Genomic DNA, 16694 nt, shown 5'->3' with positions numbered 1-16694 from the left:
AGTATTCAGAAGAAAAGATATTTGTATTGGTGATCAAGTGGTAACATTTTTGTCAAATACAATACATAAAATAAATGTCCTTTGTGTCTTCAACAGATAAGTACGTAGTAAAGGTACAAATGCTCAGGCTTGACCTTGTTTCGATAATTTATGAATCTGAGAGTCATTCCAACTCTACCTGGTAATTGTTTTCTCTTATTTAGTTTGACAATAACACTATGTTAATAACATCCTCATAGAATAGAAAGTATCTACCAAAAATGTTGGTAGATATTGGCAAATATCTACCACTAAAAATATTGGTAGATATCAGTAAACATTTATTACATATGTGTGACTATAAATACAATAATATTGGGCACATCTGCTAACATCAGTGATCTCAAATAAAGTCACAGAGTGACTACGTATTGGTGAAAAGCTAACTATAGTCCAAATAAGTGATAACAGTGTGGAACCTGAGAATTCTCATAATGCTGATGAGAGTATAAAAAAACAAAGCCAGTTCATCAAAATCTAGGTTGAAGATATGGCTTCTATTGATCTAGTTTTTTTACCCTTAGTTTACCTGATAGTCTCGAATTCATACAAAAATATAAACAAATGTGTTTATCATAGCAGTATTTGTACTAAAAAGTAATTCTTAAAATTACAACAGCCAAATACCACAGACTGACTGGGTTGATTAAACAGCAGAAATGGATTTGTCCATAGTTCTGGACACTGAAAGTCCAAGATCAAAGTGTGGGCAGATTTGAGGTATTTTTTGTGAGTCCTCTCTTTCTTGAACTTGCAGATTGCTGCCTCTCCCTGTGTCCTCACATGGACTTTCCTCTGTGTACATGCAGCCCTGGTATCTCTTTCTCTTGTAAATGACACCAGTCCTATTGGATTAGAACCCAGCCCTCATGATCTTGTTTAACCTTAATTATTTCTCTAATGGGTCTATTTCTAACTGGAGTCACCCTAGGGCAGAGGCTTCAACAAATGAATTTGATGTTGAGGAAACACAATTCATTCAATAGCAATCAACCAAACAATGGGTAAAACTTTTTATACAATAAAATATTTAATAGCAATGAAATTATATTATATCAGTGAGCCTAACCTAAGTTATTCTGCAGTGACAAATAATCTCAGTGGCTTACAAGAAAGTTTATTTCTTCCTCAACTACATCCTAGGTTATTTTCTGTTCTGTTCTTTCACCTTTGCGCTCTGGCACCAAATAGAGACGTCCCTATACGGTGCGTCAAACTTTTTGTAAAAGAGTGGGAGAAATCACAAAGACATGCTATTGATACTCATCACTTGCTTGCACATTTTATTGCCTAAAATAAATCTTATGGCCACTTCTGACATCAACTGGTCATAAATAATTTTTCCTCTGGAGAAGTAGCAAATATTTTATACACTACTACAAAAATCAATTTCATTTTTTAGATATCAGTATAGATAAATCTTACATGAAAAAATGATGAAAAGGAAACTTAAGATGAATTTATACAGTATTTTTAATATGCTAGCATAAAATACAACTAAATAATTTGAAGATATTTATTTATTTAATATTACCTTAAAGACATGTAGATGAGATAATACAAATAAAATTCAGCTTAATGGTTACTTTTAAAGAGAAAGTATGGGGATATGTTTGGGGAATTGGATACAAGGATGTGCATTATAATATCTTCTTCATGTCTGAGATTCAGCATAAAAAATACAAAATAATTATTATGAGGATAATGATATTTATGGTGTATTTTTTCATACATCTTAGTGGCTTATTATTATTTTGGTGTTGAAGTAAATGTGATGGGAAAGAGTACATGATATATTTTCCTGGTTTAAAACTTCTATACTTATAATCTTTTCTTGCATTTATACACATATATCTCCTAGACTGTATGCAGTTTGAGGAGTTATAAGTCATACTTGCTTTCATAGGAATTGTACCTAGAGTGTAAATACATTATTAGAAATAAATAAATCAAACTTCAAGCTCTTCTTTTTATGTATGTTTTTAGCAATCCAAAATGTACAAAAATTACTTTCAAAAAAGGAAAAATACAAAATTACACTTAAATTTTGTCTTATGCTGTCCAGTAATCAGTGTGCTATTTAGTTTGATGTTTAATTTTTTAACCTCCTCATTACCAATGATCTCATTTATTTCACTTTCCTTAGTAGCTCTCATGATCAGATTTTATGCATTGTCATTTCTTTATATTTAAAAAATATTTCAAGTCAAACACTCAAACTTCTAACCACAACCTTTTCAACTTGTCACAAATGTTTACTTTAGCTTTGGGGATTTTACATCTGGATGCAAAAAAGTGACAGAACAAGAAAGTTTAAGACAGTGACAAGAGTGCTATGCAATGCCGAGCTACAGCAAATACTATAGATAACCCCTAGTAGTCTTTGCTCTCAATTTTTTACAAAATCTTTTTTAGTTGGAAGCAGCACCAGGCAGCAAATTACAATTGGGTTTGCGGGTGGAGAAGGGTACTTCTGGGAATGCACTTCTTTTCTTTTTGATACTTAGAAGCTCCTTTTGCTCTCTTTTCTTTTCCTTCTTGTTTGGGACATTTGTGAGAAGACAATGCTTGGGAATGCAGAATTCACACTTTGACCATGAAAAAAAAAAGCAAAAAACTTGCACAGACAGCGAATGGGAGCCCTAATATTATTACACTACTGAAGGATCTCGTTTTTATTTCCAATCCACATGCTGTATGAAAAAATTAATATACCTTTATAATTCATTCAAAATCATGTTTTTTTTTATTTTTAGCAAAAATCAATGTTGATGACAGAATCAAATCTAATTAGGAAGAAAAATTTCAAAGGAAATAGACATGATACACCGATTGAAGAAAATAGGATAGAAGTGAGATTTGGGAAAAACTCATTTGAGAGCTGAGTTTACAAAATATGGCAAACTGATTCACAGATTAACAAAATTAATAAAGACTCTCAACTTTAAATTGACTATAAATTTTTTCCAAAATTTCTCATTTCTTCAGTTCAACTCACTCTTGGTTTTCCACAGTGAGGCCTCCACTCTCCTCCAATTTCCATGTTCCGCTAATTCTGACTCCTTGTTTTTATCAGGAGGCATTTCTCTCTTTACAAAGAAAAGATAAACTCTTCAGTGTGAACTGCGTCTATACTGTCAGTTTTATTTATTTATTTATTTATTTATTTTTTTAAAGATTTTATTTATTTCTTTAGAGGGGAAGGAGAGAGAGAGAAACATCAATGTATGGTTGCCTTTTGTGCATCCCCTGCTGGGAGTTGGCCTGCAGGGAACCAGCCTGCAACCCAGGCATGTGCCCTGACTGGGAATCAAACCTCGATCCTCTGGTTCGCAGGCCAGTGCTCAATCCACTGAGCTACACCAGCCAGGACTATACCGTCAGTTTTAGAAACAGTTTCATCTTCTGCTTCCCAGCCTTCCTCTGCAATCTGGAGCCTCTTCTTTCTCTCATCTCCTGGCAATGCTCCCACCATCTCCTGAGGTTTTCTATTCTTCCTATTTAACCAGAAGCAGACTTTATTGATCTTTTCTACCCCCTTTCAAACTCCCACTCAAGTGGCTTTTTTAAAACAAAGTCTTAAAAATTCATTTATGAAGTAGCTGACTAGTCTTTTGTCTTTTCTGTTTTATTGTCTGCCCTTTACTTATTGATTTATAGTTCTTTTTATATTCTTCACATGTTAGATATTTGTATTTTGAGAATTGCCAGGTGTAGCTATATCAAACAGCTTTTTCACATCCCGTTCAATATATTCACATTGTTTTATTGCTCCTTTTCATAATATGAGACTCTTAATTTTAATGTACTCAAATTTACAATTTTCCTCAGTGGTTATGTTTTGTGTTTGTTTTAGGAAATATTTTAAATTCCAACTTCATAAAGTTAAGTTTCTATTTTTTTATTTGACCATTTACATTTAGAAACACAATTCATTTGTAGAAATTCTATACGAATATATAAATATTTATATATAAACACATACATATTTATATACATGTTATATATAAATATATAAATTTATAATTAAATGTACAAATGTATATATGAATTATAGAAATATATAAACAAACACAAACACATATCAAAGAAGTATTAAATTTATTTCATGATATAAAAATTAATTTGACCCTATACTGTTTATTGAAAAAGACCAATTTCTTTTCACAACTTGGTGTTATTTTGTCAAATATCAAGGAACTATATATGAAGATGTATTTCTCTGATTGCTGAATTTTATTTCATTTCTGGGTTGGTTCATCTTTGTGTCAGAAGATCTCACTGCTTTATTTTACTTTATCATAAGTCCAGATATCTGACTGTTGAAATCCTTCATTTATTATTCTTTAAAATTAACTTGGAAATTTTCTTTCCTTGGTGTTTCCAAATAACTGTTATAATCAGCTTGTTAATTTCCATGAAAAAAATGAAACAAGTATTAAAATTCTTTTGAATCCATAATAAATTTGAAGTGTTGAAATTTTTACTAAATTAATCTTCTAATCCATGAACACGGTATATTTTACCATTTAACTAGAACATTTAAAATTCTCTTAATTAATATACTGTTACAGTTTTCATTGAATGATTTGAGATATATCATACTAGATGTAATCTTAGACTTTTGATAGCTTTATGTTACTCTAATTTTAAAAATGTACTTTTGTTAACAGTTTAAATATCCAAAATTATTATATTTTTAAAAGATTTTATTTATTTATCTTTAGAGGGGAAGGGAAGGAGAGAGGGAGAGAAATATCAATGTATGGTTGCCTCTCCTGCGCGTCCCCTGCCGGGAACCAGGAACTGGCCTGCAACCCAGGCATGTGCCCTGACTGGGAATCGAACCGTGATTGTGTGGTTCGCAGGCCCGCACTCAATCCACTGAGCTACACCAGCCAGGGCCCAAAATTATTTTTGTATGTTTAGTTTGAAATCCAGACCATTGTAAAAAAAAAACCTTTAAACATTTTTGTAGGCTGTTAATGGATTCTCTTAGATGTTCTAGGACACTATTGCCATCTGTGAATAATGACAGTTATATTTCTTCTTTCTGTTCTAAGTGCATTTTATTTATCCTTTTCATATTATTGTTAGGGCTGCCATTACAATGCTAAACAAGATAGTCAATAGTGGTAACTTTATCTATTTTTTTATTCCAAGAAGAAAACTTTCAATATTTCACCATTAAGTAGGATGACTCTGATAGGTGTTTCATAAAAAGTTATTTTCAGATTTAAAAACTTCATATTATTCTTTATTTGCTAAGATTTATTTTTATCATAAACTGGTGGTAATTTTTATCAAGTTCTTTATATATCTAGGTGATCATAAAATTTTTAACTTTTCTGTTAATATGATGGCTTATATTGATGAACTTTCACCTGTGAAATATCTTGTTCATTTCTGGCATAAATTCCTTCTCTCTTTTCCTTTTATTGTATATAGCCTGCTAATACTTTCTTTAAAATATTTGTATGTCTATTCTTGCAGATATTATCTTTAATTTCAGTGTCTAATTGTTTTTGACAAGTTTTGATGTAGAAATTCTATATACCAGTAGGGAAATTTTTTTATCTGTTCTCTGGAGCAGTTTGTGAAAGATGGTATTATTTCCTCTTGTTCAGAAGAATTAACTACTAAAGGCAATTGGATTTGGAGACTTGGAGTTATGATTTTAAATATTGGATTTAGTATTTTTTGTTCTAGTTTCAAGCATCAAATCTTAAATTTTGAAATTTCAAACAGATTTAAGAAATCAAATATAGTTTCCTACTCTTTATTATGTACTAAGTTTAACTAAACTTTTTAAAATATATATTTTTTCAATAATAGTTGTATAATATTATATTAGTATCAGGTATACAAGCCAGTGATTAGATACTATGTAATTTACAAAGTGGTCACCCTGATAAATATAGTAATTATCTGGGACATACATAATTATTACAATATCATTGACTATCTTTCCAAAGCTACACTTTACATCTTCATGACTGTTTTATAATACCAATTTGTACTTCTTAATCCCTTTACCTTTTTCACACATTCCCCTAACTCCTCTCTTTTCTGACGACTGTCAACATGTTCTCTGAATCTATCAGTCTGTTTCTGTTTAGTTTATTTTGTTCTTTAGATTCTGCACGTAAGGGAAATTGTATGGTATTTGTCTTTCTCTGACTTATTTCACTCAGGTTGTGAACAAAATCTTCTAGGTCCATTCAGGTTGTCAGAAATGGCAAGATTTCATTCCTCTTTTTGTTTGCAGAATAGTCCATTGCAGATATGTATCACATCTTCTTTATCTGTTTATTGATGGGCACAAGCTAACATCTGCTGGCTATTATGAATAATGCTGCAATGAACATAGGGATGTACATATCTTTTTTTAAAATCAGTGATTTGAGTTTCTTCTAATAAGTGCCCCCAAATAGAATTGCTGGGTCCTTCTTTGTCTCTTTTACAGCCTTTAATTCAAGGTTTCTTTTGTGTAGTGTAACAAAAGTTGCTACCCCAATTTTGCTACCCCAGTTTGCTACCCCAGTTTTTTTTTTGTTTTCATTTTTTATGGAATGTCTTTTTAATCCCTTAAATTTCAATCTGTGTATGTCTTTTAACCTGAAGTAAGAGTCTTTTTTTATGTTATGCAGTGTATTGTTTTTTTCTCTCTCTCTCTCTTTTTTAATTTTAATTGTTGTTCAAGTACAGTTTTCTGACTTTTACAGACAGCATAAGTATGGGTCATGTTTTCGTATCCATTCAGCCACACTGTGTCTTTTGATTGGAGTATATAATCCATTTGTACTTAAAGTAATTGTTTTTGTATTTAATCTTTATTGTAGTTGTTCATTGCCATGTAGTCCCCTTATATTCCTTACCCCCAGCAATCACCACAGTGTTGCTCATGTCCATGAGTCCTTTTTTTCTTTTTTTTTAAATATTTTATTTACTTATCTTTGGAGGGGAAGGGAAGGAGAGAGGGAGAGAAATATCAATGTATGGTTGCCTCTAGTGTGTCCCCCGATGGGATCTGGCCTGCAACCCAGGCATGTGCCCTGACTGGGAATTGAACCGCAATCCTTTGATTTGCAGGCCCACACTAAATCCACTGAGCTATGCCAGCCAGGGTGATTATCGATATTTTTTAAACTATTTTTTCTTCTTAAAAAAACAGCCTGTAATGTTTCTTGTAATACTGGTTTGGTGGCTATAAACTCCTTTAGTTTTTTCTTGCTTGGGAAGATAGGAACTTTACTGGGTAGTGCAATCTTGGTTAGCTTTCGCTTTTCATTATTTTGGATATTTCATGCGAATCCCTTCTGGCCGCAAAATTTTGGTTGTGAAATCAGCTGACATTCTTATGGGATTTCCCTTGTAGATAACTGCTTTTCTCTTTCTGCTTTTAAGATTCTTTAACATTTGGCATTTTTAACTATGATGTGCCTCCATGTGGGCCTTTCTGTGTTCATCTTATTTAGGACACTTTTTGCTTAATGGACCTGTATGTCTAGTTCCTTTGCCAAGCTGGGAAAGTTGCCTATAATTATTTTTCAAATAGATATTTATTTCTTGACCTCTCTCTTCTCCTTTCAGCACCCCCATGATGCACTGGTGGCAAGCTTGATATTGTCACAGAGGTCCTTTAAACTATCCTCATTTTTTTAAATGCTGTTTTTCTTTTTGCTGTTCTGATTGGGTATTTTCTTCTACTTGTATCCTACATTGCTGATTCATTGCAGAGGATTCATTGCTGATCCTCTGCTTCATCCAATCTACTGTTGATTCCTTCTAGTATACTTTTCATTTCAGTTATTGTATTCTTCATTGTAGTCTGTATTGTACTCTGACTGGTTCTTTTTTATGTCTTCTACTTCCATTTTTATCTTTTCTGTATTTTCTCAAAGGTCTCACTGAGTTGATTTACCTTCCACCTAAGTTGTTGAGCATCCGCGTAACCAGTATTTTGAACTCCATATCTGGTAGATTGCTTGTCTCCATTTTGCTTCATTCTTTTTCTGAAATTTTTTCCTGCTCTTTTATTTGGGGCATTTTTTCTTTGTGTCTCCATTTTGGCTGCTTCCCTGTGTTTGTCTCTATGTATGAGATAGAGCTGCTATGTCTCCTGGTCTCTCTGGAGCTGGCTTATATCGTAGATTTTCCTGTGGGGCCCAGTGGCACAACCTCTTTGGTCACCCAAGAGAAGCGTTCCAGGTGTACCCCCCTCTGCCTGCCTCCATTTATACTGCATGCACACTTCCGTTCAAGTTAAGTCTTTATTGCTATTTGTCTAACAATGGGAGGGATTGGTCCCCCCTGCTGATGGGTTGTAAGAATCAGCCCAGGCTACAGCAGAGGAAGGGCTGTGCCTACCCCATGGTGCAGGATTTGGCTTAGCAGGGCTCTAGTGACTGCTGAGACTGTTCCTTAAGTGTGTCACTCCTGGAGGTGATTAGGTGGTCCTCTAGCATGATCTAAAGCTGTCCCCTGCTCATGCTGGCAATGGGGTCTCCAGAGAGGTGAAAGCCAAAGTCATGTACTGCCTGTGCTCCCCATGGTGCCCCCCAGAAAGAGCTGCAATGTGATCTGCATATTGTTTCTACTTGTACTGGGCTTGGAGGTGCCTGGGAGAGGCCAGCTGTGAAAGGTCAACTGAGGTCAACTTCCACTGGTGCCAGGTCTGGGGCTGCTTAGCAAATAATACACGGCATGACAAGGCCAGGCGCTACTTGTTTGGGGTTTATGGACCTTTGAGAGATTTTAGAAAATTTTGTGGCGAGAGCTAAGACAAGCTGTTTGTATAGAAAAGCCACTGGAAGTGGCTTGGGTGGGCCTCAAAATTCAGAAGGGATGAGGTCTCAGGGAGTTACCAGGGCAGAATAAACAGTGTTAGCCAAGTTGGTGGAGACTCGGATATGGTGTCCTCCTGAAGCTACAGGCAGAGAGCTCAGTAAGAAACAGTGGCTCTACCAGCACCTCTGTTTAGAGAAAGCTGCCCCTTCAGCCCTTGCCTTGAAGCCATGGGCCTTTTAGAGGAACACCTGGGACTGCAGGGGCCTTCTGTCTCCCTCAGGCACAATCTCCACTGCTTTTCACAGCTAGAAGGGAACTTCTCTTCCAAACACTTGACTCTGGACTTGGAGGCCTGGTGTGGGGCTGGGACGCCTCCCTTTTCAGGGGGGCCCTCTGCAGCTGTGATATCCCTCCCAATTTTTATCTTCTACATGGGGGTGTGGGTGCTACATTCTGAGTCTCTGTCCCCACTACCAGTCTGAATCTTGCTTCTTCTTTATACCCTTAGTTGTAAGAATATAACACCAGACCTCGTTCTGCTAGATTTCAGGCAGTTTTGAATGACAGTGGCTGTGTAGTTCAGTTGTAATTTTGATGTGACTGTGGGGAGACGTGAGTACTCACTTTACCTACTCTGCCACCTTGACCAGAAGCCCAGATTAACTAAGTTCTTATGACAGAAATGTATAAGCCCAATAATGAAAGAACTGCTAATGCATTCAAAATAACCCTAAATGGTGATGTAGTGAGAAATAGCAGTATTTCCACACATAGGCATTATTGTTATACGTTAGATTACTTCTTAAAAATATATTTAAGGATAGAAATCTAATTTACATTTTATAAAAGACTAACAAATGAGTCAAAAAAGAAAAACACCTTGAGTACTATTCTACTCAATTTTTAAAGTAAGACTATATTTTGTAGAATATGATGTAATAAATTATTCTGAGAGACTATGGTATAGGATTACTAAATCAGCAAAAATGTATATATTCAAATATATTTTAATGTTTTAATAACATATTCATGTTATTCAACTAAAATTTCAGTTCTTACTTATGAGGGTGGACCCCCAAAACCCCAGAATTTTTTTATGTAAAATTGTGCATTTATTCTTACATTGTTTAAACTTCAGTCACCTTCAAAGTACTCTCCGTTGGATGCAATACACCCATTGAGATATTTTTTTACACTGCTCAAAACAGTCTTTGAACTAAGCAACAAACTAGAACAGAAACAGGATCATAGACAAAGGGATCATTTGAAGGGTTATCAGTTGGGAGGGGGAAGAGGGAGAGTGGAAGAAAAGGTATAAGGATCAAGAAGCATAGTTGGTGGGTACAAAGTAGACAAAGGGATGTTAAGAATAGTATAGGAAATGGAGAAGTCAAAGAACTTATATGCATGACCCCTGGATGTGAACTAAAGGGGGAATTGCTGAAGGAAATGGTAGTATTAGGAGGCGGAGTGAATGGAGGGAAATGGGACCACTGTAATAGCATAATCAATGAAATGTACATAAAAATCTCCCTGCTCCCTGCAGGGGGTGGGGGGGAGTGTTAAAATACACATTCTCAGGCCCTGCATCATTAGCCTCACATCTTCAGAATTTCTAGTATAAAAACCTAGGAATTTGAAATTTTAATAGCCTCCCAAATAATTATTTTTTATTTTTTTAAATCCTCACTTGAGGATTTTTTAAAATTGATTTTAGAGACAAAGGAGGGGAGAGAGAAACACTGATGTGAGAAACATTGGTGAGTTGCCCTCCATATATGCCCCAACTTGGAATTGAACAAGCAACCTAAGTATGTGCCCTGACTAGGAATTGAACTGACAATCTTTCGGTGCACAGGATGATGCTCCAACCAATTGAGCCACTCAGGCAGACCACCCAAGGTAATTCTTAATTAAATAAGCAGTTTATATTGAAGGTGTGGTAAGCAGTTAGACAGACATGAATAGAGCAAGGAAGATGGGACAGATACAGGTCACCAGGGCAGAAAGCCCCAGGGGAAGCAATGGGGAAAAATGGTAAAATAAGGACCTCATCCCCAGGGTAACCTTTCCTCTCCTAGCATATTGCTGGTCCTGCAGGTGAGACTCCCTAACCTTTTATATCACTGGTCATGTGACCCTCCTCTGACCTTTCCTCCCCTGGCCTGTTGCTGGTCTTGTGGATTAGACACCCTTAGAGCAGGAATGAACAGCCAGAGAACAGCCCTTAAGCATTAAGAACAATGAGGTTGTGACTCACATCAAAGACATCTAGGCCTCGGTGGTATTTCAGCTCCAGGCCCAGAAAAGCATGCCATTGCTGACAGTCAGGACCAGCTGCATTGACTAATGACCTCCTGACCTGCTGCTGAGCAATCCGTTGGGGGGCTACGATCTTGAAAGGAGATGTCAGAAAGCTGATGAATAGTCTGTTGGGATCCTCCCCTGAGACCTCCAGATAAATACCCTCAAGACAAGGTTCCTGTATGGCTCTCTATATGGAGCACAGCCCTGTCTTTCTACACCCCATGCCCCTAGGTATGATTTCCTTGCCTCTCTCTTTCTCCTGAGTAACAAGCGCCCCTGTAACTTGTTTCCCGACACCATTTTTTCCACCTCTGACTTTCTAAATGAATTTTCTTATAGTTTGAAAAAACAATAGACTGAATCAGAACGCAGCCTCTCACAACAACAAAAGTTGGTACACTGATACAGATGGGTTCCTAGATTATTCACCCAGCAGATAAAGCCCATGCTATAAGGGGCCCGCCCTGCAGAATCCCAGTTTTGGGGTGGTCCTCCCTTGTGTATAACATTTTAAAATGTGGAAGTATTTTGTATCAATCGTTCTCTTAAAGAATTCATGTAATTGTGGCTGAGTTAAACAGCTCAAAATTGTAACCAGGAAAGATATGGTTTTCCATATGTAAAATAATAACTACAATATTTTAAAATATACTTTATATAACTTAATAATCAGTAGTATTAAATAAATGGAACCTACCATGAAATTAGTAAACTTATTATATGCTTTTGTTTGTGGATTTTTTTTGCAAAGAGGAAGTTGCTTTCTATGCATGATTACAACGGTAATATAGTCTATAAGGCATAAGATGAGAGAAATTTCAACTCATCTGTGAATACAGTACGCTGTCAGAAAAATTTAGATCATACTGACTGGTAAGGCTGGTTAGTTGCACTGAGAGTTACTCTCTAAAACATTGCCAACCTGGCTGAAAATGAATCAATATTTACTGATGAAAGATTATACAACTTTAAAATAGTCAGACAAACTCTGAAGTTTGTGTCTTACTACCTGAAACTCCCATCAGTGTACAGTCTGTGGAGTGAAGAATAAAATAGCATTACCTTTGACTTGTAATTGATTTTAGTTGTTTGAAGACACTAAACTAATCAATAATAGTAATAATGACAGGAACTAGGGCCTCATGTGTGAAATTTTACTAAAAAATGTTATCTGTATTCAAAGCAATGTGAAGGTAATAAGCACAAGCTCTCTACCATGAAATGCTTCTCCAAGTAGCTACAGTGATGTTTAAATCAATATGTCCACGGCAATGGATAATATGCAGAATTTTCCAGTTGAGTAAAATGATAAAAAGTGATGTTAAAAATAGAGGAATCAAAACTGAATTTTAGTTAGGCTGCTTTTGGCTACAAGTGTAGAAGAGCACATTGTAATGGATAAAGTATGCAAATATATTTGCTCACACAACTCTAAGTCCAGAAGTGCATCTGATTCAATCTAACTAAACCCAGTGGATCTATTCTGTACCTGTGTAATTTCCTTGACAATAAATTTATCTGTCTTCATCTCTAAGGGAAGGGATGCCTTATGAGAACAAACTAACTATGGAATGTCAAAGTTTCACAATCCCAAAACATGAAGTCAATGGAATGAAAAATAATATATACTATACTTTATTTAGCTCTTTATCTTGGAGTTAGCCATATGCCAATCTTGGAGTCAAAGGAATTTTGTAGTTAACTTGTTAAGGGATTACAACCAGGTTTATCAGGCTCATCCTGAGAAAGGAAACTGCCTGTCTTCTATGAAAGGAATATGGTAATCAAAAAAGAAAGAAAGAATTTCATATGTTGGCAAATAAAAATATTACTAAACTGTTTTTTGTTATCTTTACTGAAGCAATAAAATTACTGAAAATGCAGATATAAACTTTATCTCTAGGAGGAATTATCAAAACAAAAAAAAAACAATGTCCGAGTAAAATCTGCTCACTCTTTTTAAACGTTTATTTTCTAAGGAGGTATTCTAGTCATTGATATTACATTCTAACATATGTCAATAATTAAATGAATAAGTTATTATATAATTTTAAGATCTATGAAAGAAATGAATAGGTAGATATTTTAGAGAATAATGAGCTCTGACTACTTTTATTAGAATGACAAGAACAACGTCCCTCAGGAGATGAACTTAAAGCTTAAAAATGAAAGTTGACCAAAGAGAAACAGTAGTCAATGGAATAGAGAAGGTTGTTTCAGAGAGAACAGGTGGGTAAAGCCCCAGGCTGTGCGAGTGTGCACGTACATGCACACACACACACACACTGTCTTTATGGAGCCAGAGCTCACTATGTTGAGGGTGAAAGTAAGGTAGAGAAGACTTAAAATAAAGAAACAAATGCAAAGTAATGCATATATAAAGTTGACTAGTGATTTGGACAAAAAAAGGTGGGAAGAGTTGTTTAAGTGGAAATGATGGGAACAGGAAAAGGGTTGAAACACTAAATAAAGTGATTGGGGCAGAGTCTTAAAATAAGGGAGAAATTTAAGCAAAAAGCAGAAGGAGATGAAAGAACAGGCCATTTGGAACTCTTGGGGGAAAAGAAGTTTAGGCAGAGGGAAATGCAAGTACAAATGCTCAAGATGAGAGCTTGTTTAGACTTGGCTGGTGTAGTTTAGTGGATTGAGCACCGGCCTACAAACCAGAGGATAGAGGTCCAATTCCCAATCAGGGCATATTCCTGGGCTGCAGACCAGTTTCCAGCAGGGAACATAGGAGAGGCAACCACACATTGATATTTCTCTCCCTCTCTCATTTCCTTCCCCTCTGAAGATAAGTAAATAATTTTTTTTTTAAATTTGAAAAGAAAAGAGATGAGAGCTTGCTTGATATTTTTGATGAAAGGAGGAAGGCCAGGTAGCGAAAGCAAAGTAAGTGTGTTGGGAAGGCAGAAGGAACTGAAGCTGTGTGGCATTGTAGGTCTTGTGGATAACTTTGACTTTTGAGATCAAAGCCATTGGAAAGTGAGTTGCACAAGATCAGCAATAATCTACGTAATCTGACAGATTTTAAAAATCACTGAAGCTGCTGTGTCATGAATTAAAATGCAAGTGTTAAAGGCTGAAACAGGGGGGACTTATTAGGATGCAATTAAAAAGTCTAAGTGGAAGATAAGGTCAGTTAAGAGAGAGCAGTAGCAGTGGAGATGATAGAGGATCTTTGGAGTCTATATATTGAAGCAAAAGCAGAAAAGATTTGCTGATGGATTAGATGTGGATTTTTAAAAAGTCATATATGAAGGAAAAAAGTCACCTTCCAAATTTCTTGGCTATTTCCACATATATATAAATATCATAAGATAGCAATTGCTTCATGTATTATAATTCTTTATGTCTTATTCAATAACCTTTAATTTCACTATTTTTTAACAAAAAAAGTTCATGTGGTGAGCTTAATTTTATCTTTGAAGATAAGTTATTTGTCTTAGTAATGAACAACTACACTAGTATCATTTACAAATATTATTTCTAATGAGGTTGCATGCTTTCTGGTAAGAGTTTTGTGCAGAAGTATATGGACCAAAAAAATAGAAATTACAAAGCAATGAGTGAAAAAAATGGAACAAAAAATTTTTAAATGATCTTAAAATGTTGCCAAAGATCATATATACTAAATATAAACAAATTGAAAGGGTTTTTTCTTCTTTAACTTTTGTTGAAGTATAATATATACACAGAAAAAATGTTTATACCATAAGTAAACAATTGATAAATTTTCACATGCTAGATACAACTCAGCTAGTACTCATAAATGAAACACAAAATAAATATTAACTCAGAGACCATTTTCCTACTCTCTTTGGATCACTGTCCAAAATAGGTAATCAACATCCTTACATGAAAAAGCAAATACTGGTGTAGCCTTTTGTAATATTTTGTATATAAGCAAATTTATTCAACATGAACTCTTTTGTGTCAGGCTTCACTAACAGCATGATGTTTGAAAGATTCATCAGTATTGGTAGGTTGAATTGTCAATCTCATCAATGCATTTTGTGGTAGCTCGTGTTTTCAAAGATGGCCACAGCAGGTTCTCCCAGCCCCCATGACCCACAAAGTGACCTAGCCACTTCCAAGGAATGGAGTCTAGCTCCCCTTCCCTTGAATCGTGGTAACCCTAATGACATTCTTCTAATCAATACAGTATGGCTTAATGTATAGGGTGTGATTTCTGACTTCTAAGGTTAAGGCAAAAGAAACACTGTAGATTTTACTTTGGCTTCTTAAAATATGGCCTCTTCAAATGTTCCTTCTATGGGCTTTTCCTTCTTAGAATGAAGTTGACACACTCAAGAGAATAATAAAGCCATGTGCAATTTTTCTAGTTGAGGACCATGTCTGGTAATCTCCAACAGACATTAAACACATGAATGGAGAAGCCTTCAGAAGCTTTTGGTTCCCAGCCATTAAAGTCAACCCCAGCTATTAGAATCTTTCCAGTTGAGGCTCTAGACATCAGAGTACAGAGAAAATCCATCTCAGTTGTACCCTATTGCAGGGCTTGGGTCACAGTACTCATGATCATAATGTTTGTTGTTTTAATTAACTGAATTTGGAGTGGTTTTACATGCAGCAATAAACAATCAGAAAAAGTGATATTCATTCAAAATGTGAAGGCACTACAATATATCAAGTGAACTGTGGATTAGAATTTGAATTATTTCCAGTTTGTGCCTCTTACAAATATTGCTTCTGAGAACATTATAGAGTATATCATTAAATCTGTATAAATATTTGTTAGGTATATAGATGGACATAAAATCAATAGAGTACCCATTACTTCAGCTTAGGAGACAAAACCAAATAATTTTCCAAAGTAGACATAACAATTTACATTCCTACAAGTAGTATATGCATTCTGATTATTGAAAATCCTTCTACACATTTGAAATTTTCATAATTTTAAATTTTAGCTAGTCCTCTTTGTATAGAGGCAATTTTATTTGCATTTCTCTGATGTCTTATATTATGAACAAATTTTCATATGTTAATTCATAACTTGGATATCCACTTTTCAAAAGTAAGCATTTCAACCCATATTTTGATTGAGTTTTCTGGGATTTTTTTACTATTTTAAGAATTCTTTATGTGCCCTGGCTGGTGTGGCTCAATGGATTGAGCACGGGACTGCGAACCAAAGGGTCACCAGTTCAATCCCCAATCTAGGGCATGTGCCTGGGTTGTAGGCCAGGTTCCCAGTAGGGTGTGAGTGAGAGGCAACCACACATTGATGTTTCTCTCCCTCTCTTTCTCTCTCCTTTCTGTCTAAAAATAAACAAATAAATCTTTAAAAAACAAACAACAAAAAAAATGTATGTGTTCTGAACCTATGTATTTTTTAAAATATTTTATTTATTTATCTTTAGAGGGGAAAGGAAGGAGAGAGGAAGAGAAACATCAATGTATGGTTGCTTCTCATGCATCCCCTGCTGGGAACTGGCTCCTGCCGGGAACTGGCCTGCAACCCAGGCATGTGCCCCGACTGGGAATCGAACCACAATCGTCTGGTTCGCAGGCCCGAGCTCAATCCACTGAGC

This window comes from Sturnira hondurensis, unplaced genomic scaffold, assembly GCF_014824575.4.
Source record: "Sturnira hondurensis isolate 20B ecotype Veracruz unplaced genomic scaffold, ASM1482457v3 Scaffold0005329, whole genome shotgun sequence".
Lineage (NCBI taxonomy): Eukaryota > Metazoa > Chordata > Mammalia > Chiroptera > Phyllostomidae > Sturnira > Sturnira hondurensis.
Note: the sequence above shows the minus strand (reverse complement) of the source record.